The 12,092-nt window shown below is 39.2% G+C and overlaps 9 non-coding genes across 9 annotated transcripts; all 9 read right to left on the bottom strand.

Annotated features, from left to right (window-relative positions):
- Window positions 1-392: 392 nt before the first annotated feature.
- On the bottom strand, window positions 393-600 carry LOC131527845 (small nucleolar RNA U3). The gene has a single exon (XR_009267800.1). It is a non-coding gene; the product is annotated as a small nucleolar RNA U3 (small nucleolar RNA).
- A 1,104-nt stretch (window positions 601-1,704) lies between these two features.
- On the bottom strand, window positions 1,705-1,912 carry LOC131527843 (small nucleolar RNA U3). The gene has a single exon (XR_009267798.1). It is a non-coding gene; the product is annotated as a small nucleolar RNA U3 (small nucleolar RNA).
- Window positions 1,913-3,016: 1,104 nt separating this feature from the next.
- LOC131527842 (small nucleolar RNA U3) lies at window positions 3,017-3,226 on the bottom strand. Its single transcript, XR_009267797.1, has one exon. It is a non-coding gene; the product is annotated as a small nucleolar RNA U3 (small nucleolar RNA).
- Window positions 3,227-4,329: 1,103 nt separating this feature from the next.
- LOC131527839 (small nucleolar RNA U3) lies at window positions 4,330-4,541 on the bottom strand. Its single transcript, XR_009267794.1, has one exon. It is a non-coding gene; the product is annotated as a small nucleolar RNA U3 (small nucleolar RNA).
- Window positions 4,542-5,637: 1,096 nt separating this feature from the next.
- On the bottom strand, window positions 5,638-5,846 carry LOC131527785 (small nucleolar RNA U3). The gene has a single exon (XR_009267744.1). It is a non-coding gene; the product is annotated as a small nucleolar RNA U3 (small nucleolar RNA).
- Window positions 5,847-6,947: 1,101 nt separating this feature from the next.
- On the bottom strand, window positions 6,948-7,159 carry LOC131527841 (small nucleolar RNA U3). Its single transcript, XR_009267796.1, has one exon. It is a non-coding gene; the product is annotated as a small nucleolar RNA U3 (small nucleolar RNA).
- A 1,102-nt stretch (window positions 7,160-8,261) lies between these two features.
- Window positions 8,262-8,471, bottom strand: LOC131527846 (small nucleolar RNA U3). Its single transcript, XR_009267801.1, has one exon. It is a non-coding gene; the product is annotated as a small nucleolar RNA U3 (small nucleolar RNA).
- A 1,100-nt stretch (window positions 8,472-9,571) lies between these two features.
- Window positions 9,572-9,782, bottom strand: LOC131527838 (small nucleolar RNA U3). Its single transcript, XR_009267793.1, has one exon. It is a non-coding gene; the product is annotated as a small nucleolar RNA U3 (small nucleolar RNA).
- Window positions 9,783-10,886: 1,104 nt separating this feature from the next.
- On the bottom strand, window positions 10,887-11,098 carry LOC131527833 (small nucleolar RNA U3). The gene has a single exon (XR_009267788.1). It is a non-coding gene; the product is annotated as a small nucleolar RNA U3 (small nucleolar RNA).
- Window positions 11,099-12,092: the final 994 nt, after the last annotated feature.

Below are 12,092 nucleotides of genomic sequence, written 5' to 3'. Positions count from 1 at the left end.
CATACGAAAAAACAACAGCAAAAAACAGACACTTAATATTTAATTCTATTAGAAGATTTGTACATTGCATGTAATAGATTGCACTTTCAACCAAATATTTGCCACTGGTTTGCAAAAGGTGTTTCCAAGCATGTTTGAACAGACTTTCAGTTGCCTTCACACTGCTCTGAACAGCAGGCGCCAACAGCGTGCAGAATTTTTGAGCAAATTATTTTAGAAAGCAATCGGTTTAGTTTATTTAAAGTTTCATCACAAAGCTAACTGGTGTCTGAAACCAAGTTTAGTTTTGATTGATGTTCTGAGAGAACAACTACCACACCACTGGAAAAAACTCAGATTCTTATCAATGTTTACTTAATATCAAAACCAATTCTAATATAAACTGTGTTAATACCACTCAGATCATACTCCTTTCGCCAATATTGCCAAAAGCAATAGGAACGCCATCAACGACGGAGACTGCAACCAAAGCCACAGCTCCGTCTTTGATTCACTCTCAGAAAGAAGCATCACAGCTCATCATCGGGTTGGGAGACAAACACTTTTGAAACACATTTCCAAGTAAAGAACTATAGAAATGATCCCTGAAAATATAGTCTTACCTTTTGATCTCAACACAAACGGATTTCCATTCTGAAGCCCCACTCCTCTCAGATGGTTTTGCGTTGTTGATTTCTGTGGGTTTTAACGTTCGCACGACCGTTCTGTGCACTTTAGAGCTCAAAGCACGTTCCCACTCCCCTCAAAGTGTATTGTCAACCTACGATGTGGAATTTCAACCTTCCTATATCGCCCCCTGGGTGCTCCTTTGTGGTCTACCCATCAAAGTTAAATGTAGAAAATCTTTTAGAGGAAACAACTTGCCAATCGACAATTCTCCAAGTCTAAAAACTATTTCTCTGAAAGGCTTTCTAAAAATGTGTTTAAAAGATAATTAGCATTTCAGAATCTTGACGTCAGTAGCGCTCTTGCACATAGTGATGGGCGCTTTTGAAGCACTGCTTTGTGAAGCTTGGAAACCTTTGAGAGTCATTGGTTTTGAACCAGTGAATTGGAGTATGCATCAAACTGCGGACGTCACGCGATTTCAGTAAAGGAGCCATAGCTGCTTCATAACAGTTCCGAAATCTTTGGAAATTGCAATGATCCGCCACTAGGGGGGCGTTCGCTGTAAACCCATGAACCACTGTCTACATGGGCTTTACCTGATCTCAGATGAATTGGTTAATTTTATCGAGATTTCAATGACACATTTGTGCTATAAAAAAATTTCTTACAGTTTATAGTCTCTTATTGTCCTCATCAACCAAGCTCTCCATACGAAAAAACAACAGCAAAAAACAGACACTTAATATTTAATTTATTAGAAGATTTGTACATTGCATGTAATAGATTGCACTTTCAACCAAATATTTGCCACTGGTTTGCAAAAGGTGTTTCCAAGCATGTTTGAACAGACTTTCAGTTGCCTTCACACTGCTCTGAACAGCAGGCGCCAACAGCGTGCAGAATTTTTGAGCAAATTATTTTAGAAAGCAATCGGTTTAGTTTATTTAAAGTTTCATCACAAAGCTAACTGGTGTCTGAAACCAAGTTTAGTTTTGATTGATGTTCTGAGAGAACAACTACCACGACTGGAAAAACTCAGATTCTTATCAATGTTTACTTAATATCAAAACCAATTCTAATATAAACTGTGTTAATACCACTCAGATCATACTCCTTTGCCAATATTGCCAAAAGCAATAGGAACGCCATCAACGACGGAGACTGCAACCAAAGCCACAGCTCCGTCTTTGATTCACTCTCAGAAAGAAGCATCACAGCTCATCATCGCGGTTGGGAGACAAACACTTTTGAAACACATTTCCAAGTAAAGAACTATAGAAATGATCCCTGAAAATATAATCTTACCTTTTGATCTCAACACAAACGGATTTCCATTCTGAAGCCCCACTCCTCTCAGATGGTTTTGCGTTGTTGATTTCTGTGGGTTTTAACGTTCGCACGACCGTTCTGTGCACTTTAGAGCTCAAAGCACGTTCCCACTCCCTCAAAGTGTATTGTCAACCTACGATGTGGAATTTCAACCTTCCTATATCGCCCCTGGGTGCTCCTTTGTGGTCTACCCATCAAAGTTAAATGTAGAAAATCTTTTAGAGGAAACAACTTGCCAATCGACAATTCTCCAAGTCTAAAAACTATTTCTCTGAAAGGCTTTCTAAAAATGTGTTTAAAAGAGAATTAGCATTTCAGAATCTTGGCGTCAGTAGCGCTCTTGCACATAGTGATGGGCGCTTTTGAAGCACTGCTTTGTGAAGCTTGGAAACCTTTGAGAGTCATTGGTTTTGAACCAGTGAATTGGAGTATGCATCAAACTGCGGACGTCACGCGATTTCAGTAAAGGAGCCATAGCTGCTTCATAACAGTTCGAAATCTTTGAAATTGCAATGATCCGCCACTAGGGGGGCGTTCGCTGTAAACCCATGAACCACTGTCTACATGGGCTTTACCTGATCTCAGATGAATTGGTTAATTTTATCGAGATTTCAATGACACATTTGTGCTATAAAAAAATTTCTTACAGTTTATAGTCTCTTATTGTCCTCATCAACCAAGCTCTCCATACGAAAAAACAACAGCAAAAAACAGACACTTAATATTTAATTCTATTAGAAGATTTGTACATTGCATGTAATAGATTGCACTTTCAACCAAATATTTGCCACTGGTTTGCAAAAGGTGTTTCCAAGCATGTTTGAACAGACTTTCAGTTGCCTTCACACTGCTCTGAACAGCAGGCGTCAACAGCGTGCAGAATTTTTGAGCAAATTATTTTAGAAAGCAATCGGTTTAGTTTATTTAAAGTTTCATCACAAAGCTAACTGGTGTCTGAAACCAAGTTTAGTTTTGATTGATGTTCTGAGAGAACAACTACCACATGACTGGAAAAAACTCAGATTCTTATCAATGTTTACTTAATATCGAAACCAATTCTAATATAAACTGTGTTAATACCACTCAGATCATACTCCTTTGCCAATATTGCCAAAAGCAATAGGAACGCTCATCAACGACGGAGACTGCAACCAAAGCCACAGCTCCGTCTTTGATTCACTCTCAGAAAGAAGCATCACAGCTCATCATCGCGGGTTGGGAGACAAACACTTTTGAAACACATTTCCAAGTAAAGAACTATAGAAATGATCCCTGAAAATATAGTCTTACCTTTTGATCTCAACACAAACGGATTTCCATTCTGAAGCCCCACCTCTCAGATGGTTTTGCGTTGTTGATTTCTGTGGGTTTTAACGTTCGCACGACCGTTCTGTGCACTTTAGAGCTCAAAGCACGTTCCCACTCCCCTCAAAGTGTATTGTCAACCTACGATGTGGAATTTCAACCTTCCTATATCGCCCCCTGGGTGCTCCTTTGTGGTCTACCCGTCAAAGTTAAATGTAGAAAATCTTTTAGAGGAAACAACTTGCCAATCGACAATTCTCCAAGTCTAAAAACTATTTCTCTGAAAGGCTTTCTAAAAATGTGTTTAAAAGATAATTAGCATTTCAGAATCTTGACGTCAGTAGCGCTCTTGCACATAGTGATGGGCGCTTTTGAAGCACTGCTTTGTGAAGCTTGGAAACCTTTGAGAGTCATTGGTTTTGAACCAGTGAATTGGAGTATGCATCAAACTGCGGACGTCACGCGATTTCAGTAAAGGAGCCATAGCTGCTTCATAACAGTTCAAATCTTTGAAATTGCAATGATCCGCCACTAGGGGGGCGTTCGCTGTAAACCCATGAACCACTGTCTACATGGGCTTTACCTGATCTCAGATGAATTGGTTAATTTTATCGAGATTTCAATGACACATTTGTGCTATAAAAAAATTTCTTACAGTTTATAGTCTCTTATTGTCCTCATCAACCAAGCTCTCCATACGAAAAAACAACAGCAAAAAACAGACACTTAATATTTAATTCTATTAGAAGATTTGTACATTGCATGTAATAGATTGCACTTTCAACCAAATATTTGCCACTGGTTTGCAAAAGGTGTTTCCAAGCATGTTTGAACAGACTTTCAGTTGCCTTCACACTGCTCTGAACAGCAGGCGTCAACAGCGTGCAGAATTTTTGAGCAAATTATTTTAGAAAGCAATCGGTTTAGTTTATTTAAAGTTTCATCACAAAGCTAACTGGTGTCTGAAACCAAGTTTAGTTTTGATTGATGTTCTGAGAGAACAACTACCACACGACTGGAAAAAACTCAGATTCTTATCAATGTTTACTTAATATCGAAACCAATTCTAATATAAACTGTGTTAATACCACTCAGATCATACTCCTTTTGCCAATATTGCCAAAAGCAATAGGAAACGCTCATCAACGACGGAGACTGCAACCAAAGCCACAGCTCCGTCTTTGATTCACTCTCAGAAAGAAGCATCACAGCTCATCATCGCGGGTTGGGAGACAAACACTTTTGAAACACATTTCCAAGTAAAGAACTATAGAAATGATCCCTGAAAATATAGTCTTACCTTTTGATCTCAACACAAACGGATTTCCATTCTGAAGCCCCACCTCTCAGATGGTTTTGCGTTGTTGATTTCTGTGGGTTTTAACGTTCGCACGACCGTTCTGTGCACTTTAGAGCTCAAAGCACGTTCCACTCCCCTCAAAGTGTATTGTCAACCCACGATGTGGAATTTCAACCTTCCTATATCGCCCCTGGGTGCTCCTTTGTGGTCTACCGTCAAAGTTAAATGTAGAAAATCTTTTAGAGGAAACAACTTGCCAATCGACAATTCTCCAAGTCTAAAAACTATTTCTCTGAAAGGCTTTCTAAAAATGTGTTTAAAAGAGAATTAGCATTTCAGAATCTTGACGTCAGTAGCGCTCTTGCACATAGTGATGGGCGCTTTTGAAGCACTGCTTTGTGAAGCTTGGAAACCTTTGAGAGTCATTGGTTTTGAACCAGTGAATTGGAGTATGCATCAAACTGCGGACGCCACGCGATTTCAGTAAAGGAGCCATAGCTGCTTCATAACAGTTCAAATCTTTGAAATTGCAATGATCCGCCACTAGGGGGGCGTTCGCTGTAAACCCATGAACCACTGTCTACATGGGCTTTACCTGATCTCAGATGAATTGGTTAATTTTATCGAGATTTCAATGACACATTTGTGCTATAAAAAAATTTCTTACAGTTTATAGTCTCTTATTGTCCTCATCAACCAAGCTCTCCATACGAAAAAACAACAGCAAAAAACAGACACTTAATATTTAATTTATTAGAAGATTTGTACATTGCATGTAATAGATTGCACTTTCAACCAAATATTTGCCACTGGTTTGCAAAAGGTGTTTCCAAGCATGTTTGAACAGACTTTCAGTTGCCTTCACACTGCTCTGAACAGCAGGCGCCAACAGCGTGCAGAATTTTTGAGCAAATTATTTTAGAAAGCAATCGGTTTAGTTTATTTAAAGTTTCATCACAAAGCTAACTGGTGTCTGAAACCAAGTTTAGTTTTGATTGATGTTCTGAGAGAACAACTACCACGACTGGAAAAACTCAGATTCTTATCAATGTTTACTTAATATCGAAACCAATTCTAATATAAACTGTGTTAATACCACTCAGATCATACTCCTTTGCCAATATTGCCAAAAGCAATAGGAAACGCTCATCAACGACGGAGACTGCAACCAAAGCCACAGCTCCGTCTTTGATTCACTCTCAGAAAGAAGCATCACAGCTCATCATCGGGTTGGGAGACAAACACTTTTGAAACACATTTCCAAGTAAAGAACTATAGAAATGATCCCTGAAAATATAGTCTTACCTTTTGATCTCAACACAAACGGATTTCCATTCTGAAGCCCCACCTCTCAGATGGTTTTGCGTTGTTGATTTCTGTGGGTTTTAACGTTCGCACGACCGTTCTGTGCACTTTAGAGCTCAAAGCACGTTCCCACTCCCCTCAAAGTGTATTGTCAACCTACGATGTGGAATTTCAACCTTCCTATATCGCCCCCTGGGTGCTCCTTTGTGGTCTACCCACAAAGTTAAATGTAGAAAATCTTTTAGAGGAAACAACTTGCCAATCGACAATTCTCCAAGTCTAAAACTATTTCTCTGAAAGGCTTTCTAAAAATGTGTTTAAAAGAGAATTAGCATTTCAGAATCTTGACGTCAGTAGCGCTCTTGCACATAGTGATGGGCGCTTTTGAAGCACTGCTTTGTGAAGCTTGGAAACCTTTGAGAGTCATTGGTTTTGAACCAGTGAATTGGAGTATGCATCAAACTGCGGACGCCACGCGATTTCAGTAAAGGAGCCATAGCTGCTTCATAACAGTTCAAATCTTTGAAATTGCAATGATCCGCCACTAGGGGGGCGTTCGCTGTAAACCCATGAACCACTGTCTACATGGGCTTTACCTGATCTCAGATGAATTGGTTAATTTTATCGAGATTTCAATGACACATTTGTGCTATAAAAAAATTTCTTACAGTTTATAGTCTCTTATTGTCCTCATCAACCAAGCTCTCCATACGAAAAAACAACAGCAAAAAACAGACACTTAATATTTAATTCTATTAGAAGATTTGTACATTGCATGTAATAGATTGCACTTTCAACCAAATATTTGCCACTGGTTTGCAAAAGGTGTTTCCAGGCATGTTTGAACAGACTTTCAGTTGCCTTCACACTGCTCTGAACAGCAGGCGTCAACAGCGTGCAGAATTTTTGAGCAAATTATTTTAGAAAGCAATCGGTTTAGTTTATTTAAAGTTTCATCACAAAGCTAACTGGTGTCTGAAACCAAGTTTAGTTTTGATTGATGTTCTGAGAGAACAACTACCACACCACTGGAAAAAACTCAGATTCTTATCAATGTTTACTTAATATCGAAACCAATTCTAATATAAACTGTGTTAATACCACTCAGATCATACTCCTTTTGCCAATATTGCCAAAAGCAATAGGACACGCTCATCAACGACGGAGACTGCAACCAAAGCCACAGCTCCGTCTTTGATTCACTCTCAGAAAGAAGCATCACAGCTCATCATCGCGGGTTGGGAGACAAACACTTTTGAAACACATTTCCAAGTAAAGAACTATAGAAATGATCCCTGAAAATATAGTCTTACCTTTTGATCTCAACACAAACGGATTTCCATTCTGAAGCCCCACTCCTCTCAGATGGTTTTGCGTTGTTGATTTCTGTGGGTTTTAACGTTCGCACGACCGTTCTGTGCACTTTAGAGCTCAAAGCACGTTCCCACTCCCCTCAAAGTGTATTGTCAACCTACGATGTGGAATTTCAACCTTCCTATATCGCCCCCTGGGTGCTCCTTTGTGGTCTACCCGTCAAAGTTAAATGTAGAAAATCTTTTAGAGGAAACAACTTGCCAATCGACAATTCTCCAAGTCTAAAAACTATTTCTCTGAAAGGCTTTCTAAAAATGTGTTTAAAAGATAATTAGCATTTCAGAATCTTGACGTCAGTTGCGCTCTTGCACATAGTGATGGGCGCTTTTGAAGCACTGCTTTGTGAAGCTTGGAAACCTTTGAGAGTCATTGGTTTTGAACCAGTGAATTGGAGTATGCATCAAACTGCGGACGTCACGCGATTTCAGTAAAGGAGCCATAGCTGCTTCATAACAGTTCGAAATCTTTGAAATTGCAATGATCCGCCACTAGGGGGGCGTTCGCTGTAAACCCATGAACCACTGTCTACATGGGCTTTACCTGATCTCAGATGAATTGGTTAATTTTATCGAGATTTCAATGACACATTTGTGCTATAAAAAATTTCTTACAGTTTATAGTCTCTTATTGTCCTCATCAACCAAGCTCTCCATACGAAAAAACAACAGCAAAAAACAGACACTTAATATTTAATTTATTAGAAGATTTGTACATTGCATGTAATAGATTGCACTTTCAACCAAATATTTGCCACTGGTTTGCAAAAGGTGTTTCCAAGCATGTTTGAACAGACTTTCAGTTGCCTTCACACTGCTCTGAACAGCAGGCGTCAACAGCGTGCAGAATTTTTGAGCAAATTATTTTAGAAAGCAATCGGTTTAGTTTATTTAAAGTTTCATCACAAAGCTAACTGGTGTCTGAAACCAAGTTTAGTTTTGATTGATGTTCTGAGAGAACAACTACCACGACTGGAAAAAACTCAGATTCTTATCAATGTTTACTTAATATCGAAACCAATTCTAATATAAACTGTGTTAATACCACTCAGATCATACTCCTTTTGCCAATATTGCCAAAAGCAATAGGAAACGCTCATCAACGACGGAGACTGCAACCAAAGCCACAGCTCCGTCTTTGATTCACTCTCAGAAAGAAGCATCACAGCTCATCATCGGGTTGGGAGACAAACACTTTTGAAACACATTTCCAAGTAAAGAACTATAGAAATGATCCCTGAAAATATAGTCTTACCTTTTGATCTCAACACAAACGGATTTCCATTCTGAAGCCCCACCTCTCAGATGGTTTTGCGTTGTTGATTTCTGTGGGTTTTAACGTTCGCACGACCGTTCTGTGCACTTTAGAGCTCAAAGCACGTTCCACTCCCCTCAAAGTGTATTGTCAACCTACGATGTGGAATTTCAACCTTCCTATATCGCCCCTGGGTGCTCCTTTGTGGTCTACCCACAAAGTTAAATGTAGAAAATCTTTTAGAGGAAACAACTTGCCAATCGACAATTCTCCAAGTCTAAAAACTATTTCTCTGAAAGGCTTTCTAAAAATGTGTTTAAAAGAGAATTAGCATTTCAGAATCTTGACGTCAGTTGCGTTCTTGCACATAGTGATGGGCGCTTTTGAAGCACTGCTTTGTGAAGCTTGGAAACCTTTGAGAGTCATTGGTTTTGAACCAGTGAATTGGAGTATGCATCAAACTGCGGACGCCACGCGATTTCAGTAAAGGAGCCATAGCTGCTTCATAACAGTTCAAATCTTTGAAATTGCAATGATCCGCCACTAGGGGGGCGTTCGCTGTAAACCCATGAACCACTGTCTACATGGGCTTTACCTGATCTCAGATGAATTGGTTAATTTTATCGAGATTTCAATGACACATTTGTGCTATAAAAAAATTTCTTACAGTTTATAGTCTCTTATTGTCCTCATCAACCAAGCTCTCCATACGAAAAAACAACAGCAAAAAACAGACACTTAATATTTAATTCTATTAGAAGATTTGTACATTGCATGTAATAGATTGCACTTTCAACCAAATATTTGCCACTGGTTTGCAAAAGGTGTTTCCAGGCATGTTTGAACAGACTTTCAGTTGCCTTCACACTGCTCTGAACAGCAGGCGTCAACAGCGTGCAGAATTTTTGAGCAAATTATTTTAGAAAGCAATCGGTTTAGTTTATTTAAAGTTTCATCACAAAGCTAACTGGTGTCTGAAACCAAGTTTAGTTTTGATTGATGTTCTGAGAGAACAACTACCACACCACTGGAAAAAACTCAGATTCTTATCAATGTTTACTTAATATCGAAACCAATTCTAATATAAACTGTGTTAATACCACTCAGATCATACTCCTTTTGCCAATATTGCCAAAAGCAATAGGAACGCTCATCAACGACGGAGACTGCAACCAAAGCCACAGCTCCGTCTTTGATTCACTCTCAGAAAGAAGCATCACAGCTCATCATCGCGGGTTGGGAGACAAACACTTTTGAAACACATTTCCAAGTAAAGAACTATAGAAATGATCCCTGAAAATATAGTCTTACCTTTTGATCTCAACACAAACGGATTTCCATTCTGAAGCCCCACTCCTCTCAGATGGTTTTGCGTTGTTGATTTCTGTGGGTTTTAACGTTCGCACGACCGTTCTGTGCACTTTAGAGCTCAAAGCACGTTCCACTCCCCTCAAAGTGTATTGTCAACCTACGATGTGGAATTTCAACCTTCCTATATCGCCCCTGGGTGCTCCTTTGTGGTCTACCGTCAAAGTTAAATGTAGAAAATCTTTTAGAGGAAACAACTTGCCAATCGACAATTCTCCAAGTCTAAAACTATTTCTCTGAAAGGCTTTCTAAAAATGTGTTTAAAAGATAATTAGCATTTCAGAATCTTGACGTCAGTTGCGCTCTTGCACATAGTGATGGGCGCTTTTGAAGCACTGCTTTGTGAAGCTTGGAAACCTTTGAGAGTCATTGGTTTTGAACCAGTGAATTGGAGTATGCATCAAACTGCGGACGTCACGCGATTTCAGTAAAGGAGCCATAGCTGCTTCATAACAGTTCCGAAATCTTTGGAAATTGCAATGATCCGCCACTAGGGGGGCGTTCGCTGTAAACCCATGAACCACTGTCTACATGGGCTTTACCTGATCTCAGATGAATTGGTTAATTTTATCGAGATTTCAATGACACATTTGTGCTATAAAAAAATTTCTTACAGTTTATAGTCTCTTATTGTCCTCATCAACCAAGCTCTCCATACGAAAAAACAACAGCAAAAAACAGACACTTAATATTTAATTCTATTAGAAGATTTGTACATTGCATGTAATAGATTGCACTTTCAACCAAATATTTGCCACTGGTTTGCAAAAGGTGTTTCCAAGCATGTTTGAACAGACTTTCAGTTGCCTTCACACTGCTCTGAACAGCAGGCGTCAACAGCGTGCAGAATTTTTGAGCAAATTATTTTAGAAAGCAATCGGTTTAGTTTATTTAAAGTTTCATCACAAAGCTAACTGGTGTCTGAAACCAAGTTTAGTTTTGATTGATGTTCTGAGAGAACAACTACCACATGACTGGAAAAAACTCAGATTCTTATCAATGTTTACTTAATATCGAAACCAATTCTAATATAAACTGTGTTAATACCACTCAGATCATACTCCTTTCGCCAATATTGCCAAAAGCAATAGGAAACGCTCATCAACGACGGAGACTGCAACCAAAGCCACAGCTCCGTCTTTGATTCACTCTCAGAAAGAAGCATCACAGCTCATCATCGCGGGTTGGGAGACAAACACTTTTGAAACACATTTCCAAGTAAAGAACTATAGAAATGATCCCTGAAAATATAGTCTTACCTTTTGATCTCAACACAAACGGATTTCCATTCTGAAGCCCCACTCCTCTCAGATGGTTTTGCGTTGTTGATTTCTGTGGGTTTTAACGTTCGCACGACCGTTCTGTGCACTTTAGAGCTCAAAGCACGTTCCCACTCCCCTCAAAGTGTATTGTCAACCTACGATGTGGAATTTCAACCTTCCTATATCGCCCCCTGGGTGCTCCTTTGTGGTCTACCCGTCAAAGTTAAATGTAGAAAATCTTTTAGAGGAAACAACTTGCCAATCGACAATTCTCCAAGTCTAAAACTATTTCTCTGAAAGGCTTTCTAAAAATGTGTTTAAAAGATAATTAGCATTTCAGAATCTTGACGTCAGTAGCGCTCTTGCACATAGTGATGGGCGCTTTTGAAGCACTGCTTTGTGAAGCTTGGAAACCTTTGAGAGTCATTGGTTTTGAACCAGTGAATTGGAGTATGCATCAAACTGCGGACGTCACGCGATTTCAGTAAAGGAGCCATAGCTGCTTCATAACAGTTCCGAAATCTTTGGAAATTGCAATGATCCGCCACTAGGGGGGCGTTCGCTGTAAACCCATGAACCACTGTCTACATGGGCTTTACCTGATCTCAGATGAATTGGTTAATTTTATCGAGATTTCAATGACACATTTGTGCTATAAAAAAATTTCTTACAGTTTATAGTCTCTTATTGTCCTCATCAACCAAGCTCTCCATACGAAAAAACAACAGCAAAAAACAGACACTTAATATTTAATTCTATTAGAAGATTTGTACATTGCATGTAATAGATTGCACTTTCAACCAAATATTTGCCACTGGTTTGCAAAAGGTGTTTCCAGGCATGTTTGAACAGACTTTCAGTTGCCTTCACACTGCTCTGAACAGCAGGCGTCAACAGCGTGCAGAATTTTTGAGCAAATTATTTTAGAAAGCAATCGGTTTAGTTTATTTAAAGCTTCATCACAAAGCTAACTGGTGTCTGAAACCAAG

Source organism: Onychostoma macrolepis, chromosome 20 (genome assembly GCF_012432095.1).
Source record: "Onychostoma macrolepis isolate SWU-2019 chromosome 20, ASM1243209v1, whole genome shotgun sequence".
NCBI lineage: Eukaryota > Metazoa > Chordata > Actinopteri > Cypriniformes > Cyprinidae > Onychostoma > Onychostoma macrolepis.
The sequence above is the reverse complement of the archived record's forward strand: the minus strand, read 5'-3'. Positions and strand labels throughout refer to the sequence as shown.